This window comes from Myzus persicae, unplaced genomic scaffold, assembly GCF_001856785.1.
Source record: "Myzus persicae strain clone G006 unplaced genomic scaffold, MPER_G0061.0, whole genome shotgun sequence".
Classification (NCBI taxonomy): domain Eukaryota; kingdom Metazoa; phylum Arthropoda; class Insecta; order Hemiptera; family Aphididae; genus Myzus; species Myzus persicae.
In genome coordinates, this window is record NW_019101491.1 from 63,257 (window position 1) to 87,101 (window position 23,845).

Genomic DNA, 23,845 nt, shown 5'->3' on the forward strand with positions numbered 1-23,845 from the left:
ACAAAGAAATATTTTCAAAACAGATGATATGGTTTCAGACAAGATTGTTAAATAGTGGACGATCCAGGTGGAGGCCAGCTTTTTATTTAGTACAGACATTTAGTACTTAATAAACATTGCACGGCTTGTAAATGAAATTTTTTTATTTCACTGTATGACGATGTTTATACATCTTAATCAGCCCCCTTTTCCTACCCCCCAAAAAAAAATAAAAAATTCTGGTTACGCAACTGTTTTGTATAATAAATCGGTTACGTATAATCTCACATACATGGTCTTATAACCACTTAGCCTAGGGCGTCGAAAAAAACATTAAGTACCCAATCTTTTTTATCTCTTCATCGGGGGTGGTATACATTGTTTTTAATTTAAAAATTTCAACTCGAGATAATTGTATTGCTTTGTAATAAAGACAAACAATAAAACAATGTCTGGACTCTCCATGGTTATATATGCACATATTTAGGATTACTACACAGGCTTGCGATATTTTTATATTTACATTTATATATGGTAATACAAAATTATTATAGTATGACGTATGTATAATTTATTATATTTTTGTGCATTATCGTACCTGTGTACACACCGCGGCTGACATCACTTTATGCATATTTTAATAGGCAACAGAAGTCTTAATCTGGCTCTGTTCACAAAAGACTTCATTTTTGGCTATTAAAATATATAGGTAATTAGGTATTCTTTATTACATACATTATACATTATGATATTTCGAGTGAGTTTATAAGATCATAACATTATACAACGGACACGACGTCGTATGAAAGTTTATATTTTGTATTGAAAATAATTCAATGTATTTCGTTGATTACACCATACAGTCACCATCAGTGGCTTACACAGACAAGTTCTGAACTTATTTATAAATTATTTATACATATTTATATTATAAACTTGTTCACTTCAGTTAAAAAGTCAATAGGATAAGGGAGAGGGTGTGTGTAAAAAAAATCGTTCATACATTTATGAATGATAACATATTAAGTCGTTTTCTTGCAGTCGAAATTCATCGAATATTTTATACGCTCTCGTACTAAGCGAATAAACAATATTCAAAAATGATTTAAATTCACAAACCTAAGTCGTAATCTTCTGCCAATCGAACTGTCGTATAGTGTGTATAACAGCTAATGTATAGTGGTTATAGTGAATTTTCAAATAATCGCGAAACATTTGTATGATTTTATAATTGTTTTTTAAAACTAAGCAGCACTTGTTTAGTTGTATAAATTTTTTAAATTGCATAGTACATATTTTGCAGTTTACTTCATCTACTTATCAGTAAATAGAAAATAATATAAAGTCACCATCCTCCACCACAAGCTACCCTTATTGGGGAGTTGTTAATTAATGTGAATTGTTGTAATATTGAAATGTTGTCGTGGTTATTTCAACAAATACATAATAACAATACCATGTTGTATAGTAGGGACAAGTAATGGCTAAATATTATTCTTCTTAATACACAAAGAATACCTATTCATTTTTCACCTATTTTAAAATTTTGACGGAACACTTCATCGAAGTTCGCGGAACATTCAGGTGCCGCCACGGAGCACTAATAAAATACCACTGACATGCCTTATGTATATACTATAATATTAGCAAATCTGCATAGCTGAAAAATGATTATTAAAGCAATCATCTGGGGCTTTTTTCGGTTTTTCACGAACGAAGGTCGTCGTTTGGTCACGATGCAGTTATGCTCAATATTAAAAATGTTGTTAATACTATTTTTTAATGTTATATCGTGCAGCATCTCGATGATGATTATTATTATTTAAAATAAGGAATGGTAAAATTAAGATATCGCTGTCAAATATTATGAAATCCCCTAACCGGACTTTTTGAAAAAACATCCCCTCGATAATGCAACTCTCTCTGTTTCCACACCCGTCACCGTTTTGATCACACGTGTTCCATGTAAATAAACACAAAATATTATATGTATAATATTGTGTATACTGTATATAGTCGCCGGCACGCGATTCCTTTAAGTGATTTCAATATCACTGTTCAGGACCTAATACGGTATACGGGGCGATTCAATTTAGAGTTTTAAAAGTCGTCATAAACACTCACTAGGTAGATATTGATATATAATATTATTATATTCAAACATACAAATAATATATTACATGTTTATACATTATGCACATTTTAGTAGTATCCATACAAAACCACATCAATGTTAGTTATCATCATAGCTAATATTGTCAATCCTACATGAATAATTGATAAAAGAACGGGAAAATACAATATTGACAAGTTCAACAAACTACCCTAGTTAAATTAGTAGAGCTACATTCAATAATTTAAATAACAAAGTAAAGAGTCTAATAAAACGTTTATGTGAAAGTCAATTCAATAATGATTTATAAAAATTCAATAAATAAAATAATTAGTGAGCTTGATGATAATGTGTGTAGTAATCAAATTATAAAAAGTCAATAAGTCTAAACATAATATCTTATCCATGTGTTTTATTATTTTTCTTACTTCCTAAGTATCTGTCTACTATGTTGTACTAATAATTATTAAGTCGTATTTTTATATTTTGTATAAGTATTTTACTATATGAACTCCGAATAAGAGTTTTATACCTTAGTTGGTATAAGTACTAGCTATTGTAAATAGAATTTATTGTAATTATTTAATATTGTAATTGATTTAGCTGAAATAAATAAATAAAAATATATATATTTATAATATACATTTCGGAAAAGCATTTTATGAACTTTTGATTTTTAAGATATTATGGCGACCTATATTTTTAGTCAAGAAGTTTGATGCACATAATTGCTTTCGATGTATAAAATATGTAATTGAATTTAGAACGAACAGTTTTTTTTTATAAACAAGTTGATTATTTTCCAAATAATAACCGTTTGCTGTTAAAATAAATATCCTATAAATACATTTTTATTTTTTACACATTACCACAAGCCCGCGTCGCTCGAATCGTTCGAGTTCAATTATTGTGAACGAAATTGATTCATATATATACTATATAACTACTATATATAACTATTGTAAACAATAATAATTATTATTTTGCAAAAATTATATCGTGCGACTGCCATGCCATAACCATCTCCCGCTAGCAGGCGAGTATAACGATTAATTTTGAAAAACAAATTCCATTTAATTAGTGTTTGTCGAACAAAGCCGTTTCGTGGCCATTGCGTAACCGGCCAAGTTTTTCGATTTTAAATCACAGCAACATATTTATTTATACAGGGTGATTTACCAAGCATGTTCACCCCCATTTTTTTCTTTGATGATGAATTTATTCAAGTTTTGATTTTTGGAATTTTTAAATATACTCAAAGAATATTTTTCAAATCACCATTGCCCAAATATATTATAAGCCCACTACCGTGGCCCTTTTATACCCTTCGAACACAAAGTTAATAATGACTAAAAAATGTGTCGTAGGAATTTATATTCAAATACTTTTTCAAAAAAATCATACATTAAATAATTTACAATTTGAAAGTAGGGGGGCATTGGGTTCTCATTTGAAAAACAAAAGTTTGTACCTCCACATGACACTCCTTAAATAGTACAAAAAAGTTCAAGAATTTGAAAACATGGTCTTTGTGTGGATAAAAAAATTCCAAAAATCAGATTTCAAATAACTACTGCATTATTGGAGAAAAAAAAGGGGGCGCACATGCTTGGCGAATCACCCTGTATATAATATTATAATGCACAATCTCGAATCAATGAGTTTTCAACGCTTTATTATTATTAATTTCAATAATATCGAGCAGCATACAATAACATCTATAGACTCGACCTTATATGTATAGTATCATATATTCATATCCATAATATCCACGAATGGCAACAACGCGTTGTCGGTTTTGATTTGGCATAAAAGCTAGGGCATTATTTTCAACGGTTCGAATTGTATTTCCCTTGTAATGCTTTTTTGCATATATAAATAAATATTACATGCACATCCGAGTATACAGTTTTCCGATATTTTATAGTTTTAAAGTAATAAAATATAAGATTAATACACAGCAGATTCTCATGCCGTTGTACGTTAATATCATATTATATAACGAAGGGTTATTATTTATCATAATATATACCACTATTATTCAATATTGATTATTGTCAATATTTTAAACGTGATATTTATGTGACGTACTGGACACACAGACTCAATGCAACATTTTACAAAATAATTGCTAACAGTTGTGAATTAAATCAGCTGCAATTTTGTTTTTTGATTTCTAAATTTTCCGATCATTTAAAAATTACAAATTAGCTATAAGCTTACGATTATTTACAACTTACTATTTGAAATGTATTCATGATCGATCAAACAGAAAGCAAGAGTTTTTGTTAGTTAGCCCCTCCCAAGTAAAAGTAATATAATAGTGAATATATTTTTAAGTCATATTAATAAAAAAATTTAGTAAGCAACTTATAAATAAAAATAAAACATATGCGTACCACCTATCTTAATCAGAGAAAGATGATTTTATCGACTGTTACTTCATAGCTTTAGAATTCGGTGCACAACATCATCGATGTCAGCTAAATATTTTAATATTTAAAGGAAAATGGAATACTATCATCTTTTTTTTTGTGGAGGAAAAAAAACGATGAAGGAAAACGGTATCTCATTTTCGGAGTACGTTAAAAGGACGAAAGAAGCATATTTAACAAATTTTGAAATCCTGCAATCGCAATCGTCTTTGCAATTGTTTTGAAAATTATTGCATCGACTTCGTGCACGTGTATTTGATGCATACAATTTTTCAAACGTCAGTTGGTCAGATTGATTCAAGCGATATTTCTAAACTTCCTTGAGTTTGTTTTAATAAACAATAACTAGTATAATATATATTTTATATATTGACAATGACACCGGACGGCGGTCGTCGGTGGCGGTCGTTTTTGGATTCTTGTTTGAATATTTTTAGACGTTTGCAATGTTTCGACCGTCATCGTCGTAGTAAACATACTCAAAAGCCACTCTGACCTTTTTTATGCAAATGAATGTCCGCCATATAAAGAGTTTTATTCGCTGCCCACCCGGAATCCAAATCGAAAATAGTCTTGGCTCAGTCTTACTGAGACCGCATACCTATAGATGATTGCCAACGCTTCCACAGCCTTTGAAAAAGAGTCCTCGTTGACCTAGGATGCGTTGCAGCAACAATAACTAGAGCAACGGCAACGGTCACGAGATTTACGATTCGAAATAACGCGGTCCGATTAAATGACATAATTGTTTTTAGTTAAATTTTTAAAAAAAGTTTGAACAATCTTGAACATTAGAATATATTTTATTATATTCGCCAAAACAATGTCTGTTTCTGTTAAAAGTCGATTGGTTTTTCTATTATAGAAATACAATAATATGTAATATTATTTTGAAGAATAAAACGACATTATCCTCACGAGACTTCAGTGTACTACACTGTGTTAAATGTTCACAGTAATGTTCTGCACATTCAATCACGAGAGTCCTACATTATGCAAATACTTATACAGGTTCAACAAAAAAAAAACCCACCCGTCTGTTATTAGTTATACATTTCAACGAATTTTCAAAACCGATGCGGCGGAATTTTCGTCGACTAAAAAGTCATTATTAACAACTCGAAAAGAAATTAAAAAGAAGAAATATATTTTTCCATTCACTTTTTTTTTTTTCATTTGTATTCCCGAAAAGTATGACGAAGTGCTTTAAAGCAGCAGCGTGAAAAATTGTTCTAACTGTAATTAGTACACGCGTCGACATAAATAAAAAAATTGAGGTGGCGTGTTCTGAAATAAAACTTTGAACATCCCCAGGCACTGATGTAAACTTTACAGGAGTTCCACTAAAGTATTTCTTAACTTTCGTTTTTAATTTAAACTCGATGCGGATCCGCTCATAAGTTTATAGATCACCTGCCTTAACCAGTTAATGAAATGTGTTTCTCACACTCGATTATCATTGAGTGTTGGCAAACAAACAACAATCGAAGACAATTTCGCTTATTAATATTAAACATTTAAAAGGGAGAATGGAATTCATTAATAACGTGTGTGGGTATGCATACAAACCGAAAAACAAACGTTCTTCATAGCGAATTATTATACCTCGCTAAAATACTTAAAAATCTTAATGATAATCATATAACATATTTCAACCGTTTTTATCGTCTTGATCATTATGTAGGTAAATATGGTGATTTTTAAACTATTCGATAACTTAATTTGTGAATCAGTAATCTCTTTCCGGTTTTTTTTTCTATACCTGTAATATAATATATTAATGAAGATAGACAAATTCAGTGACAAAACGAATATATCTGATAATTATTATTCTACGATGCCTACTTTACTTATTATTATATTTTTGTGCGCGTTCATCCATTATACATTATGGTATTATAATATATTACCATCGATGGAGTTTATTATTTTATTGATGAGGGTAGGGAATACATACGCACGTGATTATCCGGTGGCCACCTTCCCTTGACATACGAGTTAAGTCGTAGGGAAAGTTGTGTCGTAAACAATTTAGTGTCTTAAAATGTATGGTAAAAAATTGTTTATCTGGACAACTTTATAAATTCATCATAACAAATCTGTCGGCTGTTTAAATATTTTTAACTATCCTTAATATAATAAAAAAAAGGTATTATGTAATATAGTATAAACACACCCATCACTGCACTAAGATAGACTCCGTTAAAAAAAATAAAATACCAATTTTGTTTACAACCTATTAACCTTTTAAGTCACTAAACACTAGGTATTTACCGCGTTCGCCATATGGTATATGGTTTGATTTTTTCCGTCTTCATTTAGGTACAGAGGGCATATTATAATAATATTCCGACAGTTATATTAATAATAAGTAATATTAGATCGCAACAAAAATCGTCAAAAATATAATATATTGTTTGCAAAAGACTATATACTTCGAAATGAAACAGGTCGGAAAATATTATTTAAATCTTTGTGAAAATGTCCATCAATTGTACACGCTTTATAGTGTAGTGTATTTGTATAGCAGCTATTGAATATACCTGCAAATCGTGTGTCATTTTGCATAATTTTAAAATTATGTACTCTAAACACGCCTCGAAACGAGGGCGACCCTATCTAATATTTTTTTTATTTGAATACATACAATGCGATGTGGACAAAAATAGTAATCAAACAGGTTAAAAAAAATGTTTAAAATAAACTCTCAGGCTATTTTCCAAAATTCAAAATAATACCACAATCCCGTGAGACATAACATCAATACCTATATTTGATGAAGCTTTATCCCGCCGTCATATGCAGGTGTAGCACGATAAAAACGATAAACTGTAAATGGTTATAAAACGTAGTATAGCTAGCTAAAAATAGTTTCTAAAAAATATTTTGCTCAAATGGACTTACAACGATGTAATACCTATAACATTGTAACATACTAATACTATAAAACCTATACATGTATTGGAAATGAGGCTGGACCATTTTCCTCCAAAAATTAGGTTCCGTTTTCCTAAACAAAAAAAAGATAATATTCCATTTTGCTTAATTTAGTTGCTTACTAACTATTTTTATTTACCATAATAAGCTTAAAAATATATTTACTATATTCTTAGCTTTTTAGTTAGTAAATGGTAATTGGAGAATATTTTTTTTTTTGTAAGAATATTTATATTTTTTTTTTGAGATATATATGCGGTATCTCAATATTGGATAAAATGATGGCTACGGCCTGGGAATGTAGTGAAACGGCTTTAAGCAATTACACAATATTATATTATTGCAGTCTCGCTAAATACAATATTGCAAGGAGTATTTAGGAGGGGGCGAAATTTACTGCCGCCCCAGCGTAAACCTCCGCTTCAGGCGTGAATCATTTTTACAGAGCTATAGTTATAGGCTTATAGCATAGTTTATCATATTTTTAGATTATGTTCAGACATCTGGTGTAAACAATATGACATTCGTAACTGCTCGTAGGATAATATTATAATATAATAAATATGTCACCCACTCCGAACGATTCGAGTAAACTCGCGTAATGATAATGCACATACTAAAACAAAATAATAGTCACAATAATGATAACGATATTATAATATTATGATAATACTATGGAATACAAAGTTTAGCGCTGACCGCGAAGTCCTCGATCCACCGGACGCGTGTATTCCGACGGAAATGTTCGTATTTTACGTTATAATATTATTATATGCTGTAACATAAAGCGAAACTTTCCCGCAAAGTTCCTGTTGTTGCGCTTTAATTGTGTAAAGTAAAAATAAATATACGGTTGCACATAAAATATATTGTTAAGTTAATTCCGTACAGACTTAATTTGTTATCTTACTTTAAAAAATAATCACGATAATTTGTCTTTACTGTATTTCATAATATATTAAATCACATTAATCACATTTATTACGATAATTAATTGTTAGCACAGTTATTTATTTTTTTTTTAAGTAAGTACATTACTTAAGTATACATCCGTTTATCATCAGTGCAATGATCTTCTCCCTTAACCTCTCTAATTACCGAATGATGCATATTACACTAGCAGTTTAACGAGGAAACATAGTGTATAATAATTGTATGTAATTATTGCATCAAGATAAAACATTGCTCTTTTCCAAGTCGTTATTGTCTGTTCCAACAATTTCAATAGATGCATTTATGTGCTTAAAGTGATTTTAGTATAAGAAAGAAAGTTTGAAAAAAATATAAAATAACCATTTTTGGACAAAAATGAATAGTGAGAGAAATGGTAGGTACATCATTTTCATCGGAAAACGGCCCCGTCCACGTATATTGCACTTAACTTAGATAAACTACATTAAACGATTCGCCCGAACCATATACATAGACATAATATTATATCAATAATATGCGGACTGCAATCTTCCTTATTCCTCCACCATAGGTTGCCCAGTGACAAATTGTTAGGTAGTGAGGCTACATGCGTGTGCATAGGAGAAGACCTAAAGTGTTGTAGTGGTTATATTTTTCTAAAATTTTGTAAAATTATTTCCCCCTCTCGTGGCTATTAATGGGTATACACAAATCCTAAGTCCTGTGCTATCTATTTCGAACAACGTGGGTCTCTCTCTCTCTCTCTCTCTCTCTCTCTCTCTCTCTCTGAAGATATCAGTCCTTTATAATATATTTAAAGTTCTATGGTCCGGAAAGGACATACGTATTTTAAGTCAATGCAGATAATGGAACGCGGAAGTAAACATAATTACATCGGGTCTGCATTAGATGTACACGTCACGCAGAGATATGGATTCACATCGCGAACCGGATAGTGGCTCAGACAATATGGTAGACATTACCTATACGGTTCTATCTGAACGTTTGACGGTAGACTGCTGGTAAAAATATTTAAATTACAAAAAAAAAATGCAGTATAGGTACCTATTAATCGGGCGTCCCCGCTTTTGGCAAAAATGTAACCTTCCCTTTCTGGCTAGTAGTTTTTTTACTAACACTATTAGCTACAACAAAATATTAATACTAATAATAATAATTATGATAAAAAAATATATTGCATTCATGAATATGTCAACAATTAAAGGTTCTAAAAAACCAACTATGAACGAAATTAAACTTGCACCGAAGAGTGTAGACTATAAAAATAGTAAAATTGCCACTTGTTTTTTTTAAATATTTTTTTCACACAGTTGTAGGTAACGTTTTAGTGAAAAACTGCTGGCAGAAAATGAAAGGTACGTTTTGGACAAAAAGGGGGTCGCCCCTATTCATCATATATACGTTCCTCTAAGCCAACGTACAACTACACCCCAGAAAGTCCCCTGCAGGAAAAGCCGGAATCTCGCGATGATTCAAAATCTGCACCCTGTATATCATATTGTAACAATATATTATCGGAGGCACTTGATTCTATACACATTGCCGAGCACCGTCATCGTGACGCGTCATGCAGACGGGAGAATTAATTAGATTCCCGTTGGCGACAGGTTAGGTTAGGTATACATGACGTATGATACCAGTTATACCTATACATGTTATACATACGTATATACAGCCGACGCCGTCTGAGAGAGCATTATATTATGTCACCCAGTACCTACCCCTCCCCCCTGCTCACTCTGAAACGCTTTCGGGATGCATGGCTGCGGCGGAACTGCGAGTTTCGTAACCGGAAACGAGTATTATCGGCAAAAGTCGTGTGAAGAATGTGTGACCGCCGCATACCCGCTGCGCGCGTACGCTGTTTACGTTTTCGCATGTTTAAAGTCATTTCCGAACCTTTTTCAGTACAGGTCTCAATGTCTCATATATATATTTATTTAATAACAATATGTGTCGTGGCGATATAGGATGACTTTTTTTTTTAATGAGCAAGACAACACATGTCTTTGTCTGTCGATTGTGTGAGTGTGTGTGTGTGTGTATGTGTGTGTGTGTGAAGTATAATTTTAATTTTTAAGTACTCTCCCAATGACGTCAAGTTTTCGCAAAAATAAAATTGCGTACTAATTCTTACAATATTTATAAACTACAATTCAGACGATTTCAATAATCAATGCAACTGATAATAAAATACAAACATACTAAACACGAGTAGTACTACATATCTCACTTTTGTGATCAACAATTTGACCTTAGAAACACAGACATATCAAAACCCTGGAAAGAGTTTTGTAAATGCCAGGCGAACCGATATCAATAAAACCGTTCATTATGATACTCGGCGGCTTAATTCAAAAAGTTTTAAAAGTGGAGGGGAGGATAAAAAAATGGTCTCCGATTTTTTTCTATTAATATATTTTGTACATTCCTGGTTAAGCTTGGAATTTAAATCGACATATAAACAAAGCATAATATAGGGAAGTATTTTTATCCTCCACATCCCTTAACGCCCCTCGAACCGTTCCTACGTCCACCCGGTGTAATACATAAGTAGAGTGCACCCTTTTTGTGAAACCATCGTATATTCTGGTTCCGTCTCCAACGACCGAACACGAACATATTATTATACACCGTAGGTGGGTATGGTCGTGGGTGGTGGGTACTTGCATTGTGGATAAACATAGTCCACCGTTTCGCTTATTACGACCGTTCGTTAGCCACAGTTGCAACAGTCCGCGGTTTGTAGATTTTACAAAAGCTAGTTCGCAAATATTTGCAGATTATTTGCAAAACATTGGCGGGAGGTTTGGGACCATTCGCGGGCGACGTGGCAGGGGAGGTCACTTTACACGGCCGTGGGAAACCCACGGACCCAGGCCCGTAACCGGAGTTTTTGTTTTCAAATCGGATTTATCCCAATCATCCCTTGCCGTCGCCACCACTACCGCCACCCTTCCGCGCCACATCAAACAACACTGCTTTTTGTTAGATATTATACGTTTTCACTTTTCACGTTGTTATAATACGCGTGTGCCATTGGCTGATTGAAAAAATTGACATATTTATATATATACACGTAGGTACACAAAGGTCTTATTGTTTGCGTGTATATATTTAATATTATATTATGTAAATATATATCTGGGTGAGAGCGTGGCTTAGATCCTTGTGGGTCCGCGTGTGTTGTGCGCAGATCACACGACACGACCAGACTTTCCGGAACTTTTTCTTCCCCGCTCAACTCTACGGCCAATCACCCCTTATACACACACACACACTAATCTGCAGGATAGTTCACCATCGGCGACCCGAGAAATTCGATTTGCTTTTCTCGGTAAAATATATTTATTATATTATATAACATATAATATTAAATCTCTTCGATCGCACAGACGGCAATACGCCTGTATGGAATACCGAATAATATATAATGAGTAATGACAATATTATAAAGATAAATGTATATTTGCATATATTATATAATATTGCACATCAAAGTAATAATATTTATAAATAATCCTAAATATGAGTTATTTAATCACAGTAGATGATATTTCTTATCATAGGATATTGTAATTTAATATTAGTTTTTATATTTTATTGCATTTTATAATCATCATTTTACATTTTGTTTTGAAATTAATTTTTTACACGCGTTTGCGGCGAGTAGAAAATTAAAATCCTTCTCTAAAACGGTTATTTGTCCTTTATAATCCGATTACGGTCTTAATAAGGGACGGTTGTTACAATTTAGCTACATTCGCATCCTCGACGAGGCTCTTTAGTAAATCGATTATTCGCACCGTTGCATTCGACATTCCTCTAAAATTTAAATTTTCGTCATACTTAAACTTCATTTGATTACTTAAAATTTAATCTAGCGATTAAAGTGAGAAAACGAGACTAATAATTTTTAATTAATTTAAAACGCGGAAACTTGTAAATAATTATTAATTTTGCGCATACAAAATGTTCTGCTAATTTCATCACCCTTATTACCATTTGATTATTTTTGAAGGCAAGTTATTTTATACAAAAAAAAGTACGACAACACAACGCGCAATGTGCAGCGCCAATTAAAATACTGAGTACACATAAAATATATACGTCATTGTAGAATTTAATATTAACGGTAATTAATTATAGAAACTTCATTTTACGCAAGTTAATAATATTACCTTAATTGTACCTATATAAAATTCGTTTTCTTCCGTTGTATTACATTAACGCTAACTGTGTTATGGTACTCGGGATATTTGTTTTATGATTTAATTTATTTTCATTTTTAGTTGTAGTTCTTATTGTTTTTAAAATTAATTAAATTTTTGTTAAATTTTTTTTATACAGGCTATAATCTGAAAAAACAATAAAATCAATGTATTAACTAACCATATTCGTATAATAATATGGTCGACCATACAAATTTCGGGATTTTTTATCAACATCGTTAATTAAATTATTCAAAAACAAATGTACAACCTGTTGAAATATAAATAAAACAATTTAATATGAACCCAATAAAATAAAATTTATGAAGTTTTTTGCGTTGTTCAATTTAGTAGATAGTATTTAATATTTATAATTTAGTAACAAACGCAGGCGCTGGAAGTTATATACAGAAATTTTACAAAGTCATACTCATTAACGTTTACTTTCAATAAAACACGAATATAGAGATCAGAGTGGTAGGCACATTTTAATTTAAAAATTAAAGACATAAACATTGTGGACAATTGTACTGTCTAAAAAATTTAAAAATTTTACTCAAATTATTTTTAGGAATTTATTTTTAATTTATAGTAATTGTACTATTTTTAAACTGCGTGATTAATATGCTAGTTATTTAATTGTTTAAATGATAATTATTATATTATTGACGTCATAATTATTATTAATGCATAACGATGATAATATGTGACTAACCTGTCAACTGTAATGTTGTTTATACTCAATATTGCATTGTTATTGTATTAAATTCACGGAACGGAAACGTTTTCAAGTAGTGAACAAATGATGATCAGATGAATGACACTGTAGTACCTATAATATTTTATTTTGCATAATTCACAAAAGTTGGTTGTATTTCAATCCCAATGTTATTACTTTATTTTTTTCATTACAAAATTATAACTCAAAAAGGCTATAAACTTTGGAATCGTGGACTTTTTTCATTAAAATATTTGATATTAATTCTGAGGGTAGTTTTTGAAAGTTTTTCGAGTGACTTAAAATTAATTATGGACAATGTAATTGCATTTCGTAACTCCATGGTATAAACATGAACTTATACTTGAAAAATAAATAAACGTCGCATCAGCGTCGCTGCACAGTGCATGATAGTTGATAAAATTATTTATTTTACTACTATATAAATCGATTAATGCTTGTCCTCCAAAAAGAAATTATGATTGCAATTTATAATAAACAATAATGAGACGTCTTAAACAGGTAGGTATAAATATTATCTGGCACCAACACAATACACAATAATATATTATAATGTAACCCTGTATACACAATACCAATATTAACACAATTATCGTTAATTTATCAACAAAACCGTGTTACGACTTAATGTTTATGGAAACTAATTTCAAGATCTTGGACCAACAACAAGATATCTCCAATTAATACAATTTATTGATCTACGGGAAGTAATTCAAACTGTTTTGAAAATTAATTAAATATGTATATTCGGATAATGCAATCCAACTCCAATTCGTATAAGTAGTAGCCACTGACAAATTGTCAAAATACAAAAAATAAAACTCGCAGATGTCTAATTATTGCACCAAAATAAAAACCAGACATTTCCGTTTAAATGTTATCTATGTATTTGACATTGCAATACGATTTGTCTGGTTCCTAACCCAAACGACGCAGTTTTATTTTCTTAATAATGTGCAATCAAATACTAATCTTGACCGAAATATGTAGTTGTCAACTTGTTGTTGCTCTCAGATCTTTATTTGGAGTTTTCGAGATTTCAATATTGCTCTGATTGATAGCGTGGGGAAGGGGAGGGGAGATATAGGAAACAACAAACTAACTTCATCAATTATTATATTCAACTCGCCTAAACTCGCGTCGAATCGTTGTCGGTTACATGACGCTTAGGTCCTACTTATTATTGCTTCAATTATAAATCGGTAAGACAATCGTAATTATTGTGCATTGTAATTAATAAACTATGTTCATTCCGTAATAATTCAATCAATACGTATTATTTTGTTTGCTCTTTACTGATCCCACAATATAATATCACGAATAAATTAATAAATATAATGTATAAGTCATCCCCCGGGGGCTCTTATTTTCGTTTGTACATTTTCCCCCGACTCCTACAACAACCGTCACAGGACCTGCAGCACGGCACGGAGCGTCGGCCAAGCTATACCTACCATAATTTCATTATATAATAAACCAATCAAAAAACTAATATCGTCGTATACTCTATATATTTTATAGACGCAGTTATGCCGTGAGTGTATACAACCGTGGAGGATATCAATCACTCGGTCTCTCATATATGCTGCATAATATGTACCGCGTGTACAATATCGTATGATAATGTACGTTGCGGTCTTTGACATTTTCACAGTGGTGAGAGGGGTGGGCGGGAGGGGGGGGGGTCGGACCGTATTTAGCGTTCTTTTCGCAACAGCCATATTTATACAAGCTGTATATGCTGCGATACCATGTGGTGTATGCATGTCAAACCTATAAGTCGTATCCGTACGATGATGATAATAATAATAATAATAATAATAATAATAATAATAATAAATACGAACGTCGAGGACCACACACACGCTCGGTTCAGACGATCGTATAATAAAATAAAAATATATTATATTATATTATATTATATGGTATATTATTACTATACTTGATAATGTCGCGTCGTCTCGGGACGGTTTTCAGACTAAACGCTAAGATATTTATAATCTCCAACACGCGAGTCAGCATCACACGTTTATGTAACCGAAAATATGAATTCGCAAAGTGTAAACCACTGTACCAAGCCTTATAGGCGCAATAGATACGATTATTATTTTTATTATTATACACGCACAATAACATAATATTTTGTTGCCACTATTTTTTAAGTCTAGTCTCTCAGATATATCTCGACGCTAAATCCGATGTCTTCGAGTGATAGCGATTTTTACTTTTGTTCCTCAGCAGATGCACGTAAACACTCAATGCTTGTTTTTTTGAATAAATTAAATGATACAACAGCGATAATAATAAATTGCACCAAACAGTGTGGCCTTTATTCATATTTAGCACAAGACGATTGACCAAACATGCTCACTGTCATTTTTCCAATCATACATTTTACACGATTTCTTATCAATGATAATTATGAATGTACACTAAAACCATAATATTTCTAAAAACTTGGACATTTTACACCTTTAAAACTTTTAAAGGATGTGGCGATAAGAACTCCTTTTCGTAAGAAAATCGAATGTACATTAGGCACTGTACATTTTTAAGCAGATGATTTTTTTAAAGTTAATATAGGTACTATCTAAATCGGAATTCGAACGAGTAAGTTCTGAGTCAGTAAAATGTATGGGAGTACAAATTATTATCAATGAGAATAGATATCAAAAGTTATGGGGATTTATACATTTAAGTAATTAATATTAATATATTCAAGTTTTATAATTTGTTGAAATTGTTCAAGTATACTGAGTACCTATCTACTAGACCAAAAAATTACATGCTAAAAATATATTTTGTGTGAAAGAAAAACCATAACCTATACCATTGGTAGATAGGTACCTACGTAAAGTTTTAAACACTGAGAAACTTTTCAGTAAGCATTAATTTGAATTCTTATTCGGATGCATAGACATTCAAAAAAAATTTAATTAAATATTTGGAAATATGGGGTTAAATATTTACTCAAAAATCAGAATTTGAATGAATGCAAATTATTTAGGGAAACTGATAAGGGGTGGGCATGGTCGGCGATCACTCTTTTCCCGCCTATTCATGTATTTTATAATACGTATCTGAATATTATTATATAAGGTCTGAGCACGCACAAGATGCACACATATATACATATTAAAATGGTTTGTTATATATCTAACGTATTATGTAGTATGACGTATAGGCCGGGTACTATATATATTTTACTTTTAAAAGAGCGATGACGGAAGATCGACACACAAGCAGGGGTCGATTCCACAAACCAACAGTGTTTGGAAATATGGGCTTAGACGTTCACTTAAAAATGCTAAAGAATCAGAATTTGAATAAATGAGCGTTATTCAAAATAGGAAAATGACACGCGGTGATCACTCTTTTCACGCCTGTGCATAATAATAAACGTATCTGAATATTATAATATTATACAGCCTGCGAGAGCACAAGATGCAAACATATACATATTATATTACAATGTTAAACTATTTTATATCCAACGTATTATATACATACGCCGGACGCGTAACTGGTACGATATATATTTTATTTTTAAAAGCCAGACGACCTAAGATCGACACACGAACGAATTTATAATATTATATTGTTGTTGAGTACATGCACGCATTTCTCGTATCATTTATCCTTTTGATAATATGCAAAATTTAACGAACTATGAAGGAGCCAGGGGCGACGGTCGACCAACTGCACCATGGTGTGCAAGCATTGTATTATCATGCGAATATGATGTGACGGCGACGTGAAGCCGTCTTGAAATTTCAGGTATACGTCTTAGCCGGCCACCTCGATAACATTAATATTGTATTATTATATTATAATAGTACAAACGGTTTCTATTGTAATTATTATACCACCTACATTTGGTTACAAGATCGAGCTCAACGTACGAGTATGTATCATTATAATAATATATACATCATGGATATGCCACCTGTTGTTTCGCGCTAAATTCAAATTTCGATCTCACGACGCCGACGCCCTGCCCTCTATACAGAGAACGCAAATTACTGTTGTCGTCGGTGTTTCTTTTTTTCTTCCAAATAATATACTACTACTATCATATCAATATCACAATATATATATATATGTATTTTTTTTTTATTTGGATTAAGGGTTCAACTACTGAGGTCATTAGCCTGGTATTGTGTAGGGGGGGGCGGTTGTATGGAACACATTTGTATGTGTAGCAAGGATGTGTTGCTAAAAACCCGAGTGGTAACCCATCCGAGTGCTAACAACGACGGTACGTACGCTCAGAGCGTTGCCGTAAATTGAGCGAACGATCGCGCCTCGGCAAGCCACTATCACTAAATATTATGTTATAAATTCTCATGACGTTTGTCATTGTTTTTAGGACAATTATATTGTTGTTCTATTACAATCCAGTTCCACCAACTATATGAGTAATGAACCTACGTTTGATGATGTCACATATATGCCGATACGGATCCCACTCTTAAATTTTTAATTTTTAATTACACACACCTTCTTGTCTAAGCCACCAATAAAGCACATTTGTATTAAAAATTACGTAATCTAAAATGTAAAGTTATAGCCAATTCCTTTTTGAGCGCCCCTTGTTAAAATTGTCTGGTGATTCGGAATTGTCTAGCTCACGTCATAGGCGCTCGTGACTAGCGTCATATCGTAAGACACAAAACATCTTAATTAAATATAATAATAGGTATTATAATATGAAGACGAAATTATCTGGTACAACATTTAATATGAAATAATTATTATTCGTACATTGATATCATTGTTATACGCATTCTACACACATTTTGATGTTTAATCATGTTTATGATAATTGAGAACTGTTCTTCCTGCTCTTCGCATTATTTTCTTTTGTATGTATTGTGTATTTGTGTGTGGCTAACGATTCTCGGCGCTGACCACGCCTGCTATACAGTGTCCGCGTGAAAACAATAATTTTCCGGTCGGACACAAGACCCCCAGAAAAACGTTCGAAACCTAAATTCCGAAACATTAACGGTTTGATGATCGTAGCACAATATTCTTTTTCTTATACTCGAGTACCCAGGGACGGGGGAAATTTAATAGAAATTTGTACATTGCACCGATTTTTAGCAGTAATTTTTAACACTCCTTGTTCTGCCATACCTCCAAACTAAAGTAGTTTAATTATGTTATTATTGTATTATTATTGGAAGAACTTCCGTGCGCTATAAAGTAAAAACGATATCAATATTCAAGCTCGTCTATCTACATATTATATAACATTGTTATACAATGTTGAGTTATTAAAGATAAGACTTTCGATCAATCACCATCCTATTTCGACAGCTTACTGATTTCAATAACTTATAGAATTCAGATCTGAAAGATGTGTTCAACTAATATAGAGAAGTGAGGTGTTTAATTTGATTAACTAAAGTCGCTATAGTTAAATTACGCTTGAAAATAAAAATAACCGAAAGGCAGACGGGTTATTACTTATGTACATACAAAGAGATATAATATTTACTGTATTATCGTTATATTGTCGACAAGATTTTGACCGTAGAAAGTCGTCTTAGACAACGATGAGGCGTATATTTACTGCAGCAGGAAGTTGCTGAAGGTACGGTTTTCGTACGCATCACAAAATAATATATTTTATTTATATATATATAAATAATAATAAGTTTTCACGAAATAGAAAAGGAAAAAATCCATTTGATATGGCAGCAGTTAGGTGACCGAGTTTGTGTAGCAAAAAGCTTAAACGTTTCTGAAAAATTCGAGCGAAAAGAAAAAAGAAAACATTAAATCTAAGTAGTAATTTATTATTAACCAACACACTTACACACGGCGTACATGGGCGCGTTAATAATTTATACTCCGACCTAAAGCCCCACAGCTTTTAAAATATAAATAAAAACAGCGGCATCCAACGGTTTTTTTTTTGTTTTTTGCTCTAAAGAATTCACGATAAATTTTATACAAACGAAATGATCATTTTTTGTACTCAAAAGCGTAGCGATTGAATTCGGTCGCAGACGGTATACAAAAAAACCTACTCGTATACCAGTTACCTAGTACCTGTTTATTTAAGCGACCGTCCAAATCGTCCATACTCGTCGGCTATGTCGATTCTCGAAACTATTGCGCTCGTCGTCACTCGTCGTATCGAATACAATCGTTGTTCGCCCTTCGAATAATAATATTACATTACATTATATCGTTTACGTTTTTTAGCGCAAAGTTTAGTTCTTACGCTTTAATTGGATCCATCCGGTTTGGAATGGATTTACTGATCTCGGGAAAAAGACAATAGTCTATTGAATCTATTACAGTAGTAAACATGTTACAAAGTTTCATTTGTATTATTTATTATTTATTACTTATTAGTTGTATGTATTTGATGATATCACTGCTGTACCCATCGTGAATATTATATTACAATTTATAATTCATTGTGAATGTACATGCGTATATAATGCGGATACGGAAAACTTTGAAAAGTTAACTTATAGTTATTTAAATAGGTACGCCTATAATACGTATAATAAGACAAGTATTATCATATATGAGCTTATTGGAAATGTAAAATCGATTTAGATACTTTAGAGTACTTTATTTATCCAAATTCTGATTTTTTTTAGGCTATTTTCGCTAGGTATGTAAAAGTATGTATACTTATAATTTTAAATTTTAAACTTATTTATAAAGATCATAATATACATATTTAAATGTTCTCAATCTATTATTAATTTGAGTGTACACAGGATCTTAATGTTCAACTATTTATTATCAACTGGAATTAATTAAGCGGAAGGTTTTTTGAAAAGTTATAGATCATGATGAAATCGAGTTTCAGACAATTATAATCACCATTTTCTAAGTTATTTTTCTTAATTTACCAAATGAAAATCGTTAATATCTTTAATTAATAGGTATCTAATGAGTCGAGCCATCATAACACTTAATATAATGAATGATCTTTTAAGGTACAAAAAAACAATATCAGTACAAGGCCACTCATTTCAGATAACATAACAATTTATGTATCAGAAAAATATAGCATGACCTACATAATATTATTATTATACAATAAAAAATTTCAAAAAGCCAAATTGTAATAAACGGATGATACAATTTAACAGAGGTGACCGTGCTCGATGAATCACCCGGTATACCTGCATTATACAGGTACACTACGATATTATACCATGAACGGGTGGTGCGTGGTAATAAAGTTACAACCATGATGGATGGCGATCGCATCCGAATCGATTATACGCATGCATTTCGCCGCGGTTTAATACCGCTGCCGAACTCCACCACGTCCGTGAAGTTGGCTCCACCTGACATTTTTTTTTACCTTATTCCTTTCGCTCTTCGTGAACCGCGAAATGGGCTATGACAAACGTTCCGGAACATTTGCAACGGCCTCGCGGTGATCGAACCGAAACGGCCGGCAACAGCAGCAGCAGAGTATACCTATAAACCGACAACCTGCACGGCTGTCGACCGCTATCATGGTATAATATATTAATAATGATATTTTATACTATTACAAGACGCGTATTATACACATATTTTGCAGGTTCTTGCGGTGGAAATCCAACTCAGACCTTTTCAAATCGTTATCGAATTTTCATCGAGAAAAAAAAACTGATATATAATATATACAATAATAAGATGGTGTTGAAGACTTTATTCTACATCATGTTCTAAGTAATCGATTTAAATTTAATATAGGTAATAGGTACAGGTGCTATCACAGGAAATAAAATGAAAAATATAACCAACTTAGAAAATGTATCCCAAATATATGAATTAAGTTTTTTTCGTATATAGCAAGTCGTAACTTCACAATATATGTATTTAATATTGTAATAATACCTATGCTGTAGCTACAAAGTGCATTTTATTGTATAAGTGTATTGTGTAAGTCATAATAATAATAATAATATATGATAATATAGTGTAGTTGTGTGGTTTTAAAGTGCCTACCCAGTAAGTATTAATGTGTATGGGTCTTGTTACAAAACAAACTTAATTTAATTTACCTAAAATGCAAAAACTCGAGAGCCTCTCAGACTTTGACGACGTCACTGTTGAACGAACGGCAAGAGTGAGGTTTGGATAATGGAAGACGAAAATAAATCTATGGGGTATATTATAATATAATATAAATGTACGATGCGCCCATAATTTATATAATAATGCTATACAAATATGCGATTCAATAGGTAGTCAAATTGTCAAAAACGAATTCGTGTTGGACTTGCACCCTCTGTCAAATAAAGATAAAAAAAAAAATGTGAAACTCTCCTGCCACCCGCCACCATATGATGTACATCAACCGTCGTCATCTTGACGACGATCGTTTTAAATTTTAATAGAACCTAATAATTGCAGACAATAATTGCGCCGTTCATTGGAAACGAAAAATATATGTAGGTCACCAAAAATTGTCAAACCTCCGTCACTGCGACCTATTATAATTATATGTGCGTTCAACAAATGTACTAAACATAGATATTATTTATGAATTTAATTCTCTATACAATCTTCTATACATCACTAGTGGAAACTTTACTTTAAAATGTTGTAAATCAAACTATACTGTTATTAGTGTTAATCTAGTTTATTTATTTTGTATATTATTCTGCCACTATGATGGTTATATTATTCTGACTATTAATTCATTTATTTTTCTTCTATTTTCATACTATACTGTGTTGATTCTTATAATAATTACACCGTTTTCCACATTGGGATCGACCCCTCGAAATAAATGAATAAATACAATATAGCGAAGACCAGTGATTATGAAGCGATTTTTCAGTTGCATACCGTTTTCCGTTCACATGTACCGACACACATATAAAGTAATAATATAAGCCACTGCAGCGAGACATCGTGATCGTATATTATTATTAGTATGTATATCACGTGCAAAAGGTTATAATCGCTCGTCAGAATATTATATCGTCGAAGTGACCGCTTCTGTAATAATAATATTATATTACATAGGTAGGTACGCTCGATCACTACTACAGGTATACTACAGGTTACCATACGATATATACTCGTTTATAGGTACCTACATTTGAACACGGCAATTTTTATATTTTATATCATTATATCCATAAAACCATATACAAGTGTACAACAATAATATAGGTACGTTATATAATTATTATTTAGTACATAATATTATTATTGTCCTTGTACGTATATTTAATCGTTTTCGATGTACTTACGTCGTCCGCGCTATATTCGGCGTACCGGTTTTTCTTCTTCTTTTCTTCGTCGTTTTCTTCATCTCCTCCAGTCGTGTGCGGTGTGGACCACGGCGGCAAGTCTGCTGTTTCGAAAACTCAGAATAATAACATGATAATAATATAATTATGACGGTAAACAATATTGTATGCGAGCCGTGTTTATAAGAACGATTTAGGTATTAAACCATTATAATCATCCAGTGGCCTCGGTACGCGTTTGCATAATATATCGCTTGCAATTATATCATGTACGATGTTTGCTTATTCGAACGCGTAATTGTATAATAATATAATATGAAATACACAAAATCGTGGGCGAATATGGTACGACGTACTAGGTTTTGCGAAAGTTCGCCGTTTGGTCAAATTGTTTCCCCATTTTTATCGAATTCGCTAACCTACATTATATCGACCAACAAATACACAATATTCATTTATTTATATACAACGTTGATGCGAATTCTCGGAAATTCAATCAGTTTCACGTCAATGTCATCGTGACTTGTACAAGTGAGCTGAGAGCATAATATGGTATAGTATAGGTAAATAAACAAAAAAAAACTTGGCTCAAACTCGTTCCAAGCATAATAAATACTTCCGAGGTTTAATAAAAAAAAAACTCAAACAAATTATTGTGTTTTCCTCGTATAATGATGGCATAAAATAATATTACAATTATTTTTATTGCGTGTACCTACAACCCATCGTTTGTCATATTATACAATTAAACATTTTTTTTTAATAATTTATTCGTCACTCGGTAGACTTGGGCAGCGACCTCAAATAGGAATGTCTTAACTATAAAAAAAATCAAAAAAATATCTCACAACCGTTGGAAAATGTCTGTGTGCACTGCACTGCACAGGCATATAATAATATCTTAATTCGTAATATTATATTTTGAACACCGCGAAAGTATACGTCGCGATGGAAACTACAATATCTGCTGCGGATGAGAAACGAAAAGTAAATGTTCAATCCAAGAATAATATCGCAGAAGCGTGTTGCGATCTGCTCTGCGCACTGTAGCGACAAAGTTTACCGTCACGGCAAAACGATATATCATAACTCATAAGTATCGCACGTAAAACGCATTTAATATGATTGTCTCGTGCTCGAGAACGGGGAATAATGGCAAATTCGAGAGTGAGTGCGAGCGAAAAACCCGTAAAGACGTACACATTCTGTATAGATACCTACGATATATCACGGTGCCGCCATCGTCGTCTTCGTCGCACGCTTAA